Here is an 815-nt window from a genome sequence, read left to right on the forward strand (position 1 = left end):
TGGGGTGCAACTCCAAGACGTGTAAGCGGGAGCGGATGCAGGTTCATGGATTGGAGTGCAGTTGCACCCTAGGTCCCTAACAAATTTACAAATTGTTCATGAAGCTATTGTAGTATCTACATTTTGTCCGCCATAAATTTTAAAAGCGACATCCAGATCTATTTAAAGACACTAAATAAGTCAGTAGATATTGAATTAGCCCCTTTAAAGTGTACAAAGTGTGTTCCATTAGGTACTATAGTTTTATAATATTATTATTTTTTATTTTTTTGATAACTCAATACTTTTTGTCTACCCCTAAACAAGAATTTTCTTAATCTGCTGCTGCAAACGGGATTCAGATCCTCTACTCATGAGGAGGTTCCTAAGATCTCCTCATGAGATATCAATCAAATGCCATGATCTCCTCATGAGCAAAAGTAGGGGGAGGATAAGGATGCGATCTTGACCTTTGATTGATAAATCAAAGGCTAAGATCTCTTTATAGGAGATATTATGAACACTATGCATTAGTAGAGGATCCCAATTTCTACATACGTGTCTCACGGCTAGACTATCTATTGGTAGCTCATTATTTTCCAACTTTAAAACATGAATCAAAAGTAGTATAAAGATGCTTGCAAAGGAGATTATTTACGTCACTTTAGACTACTTGGAATAATTTCTTTTTACCTTTCAGAAAAGAAAAGCTTTGATGCAACTCTTCGCCGAGAAAGGGCAAAAATGTCACCTCCATTCCCACCTCTGGATCGCCGCAAGAAACAAGCCAGGAAAAGGCCGAGTCCTTTCCCTCCACTTCGGGAATCAAAAATTAA

Source organism: Asparagus officinalis, chromosome 10, assembly GCF_001876935.1.
Source record: "Asparagus officinalis chromosome 10, Aspof.V1, whole genome shotgun sequence".
Classification (NCBI taxonomy): Eukaryota; Viridiplantae; Streptophyta; class Magnoliopsida; order Asparagales; family Asparagaceae; genus Asparagus; species Asparagus officinalis.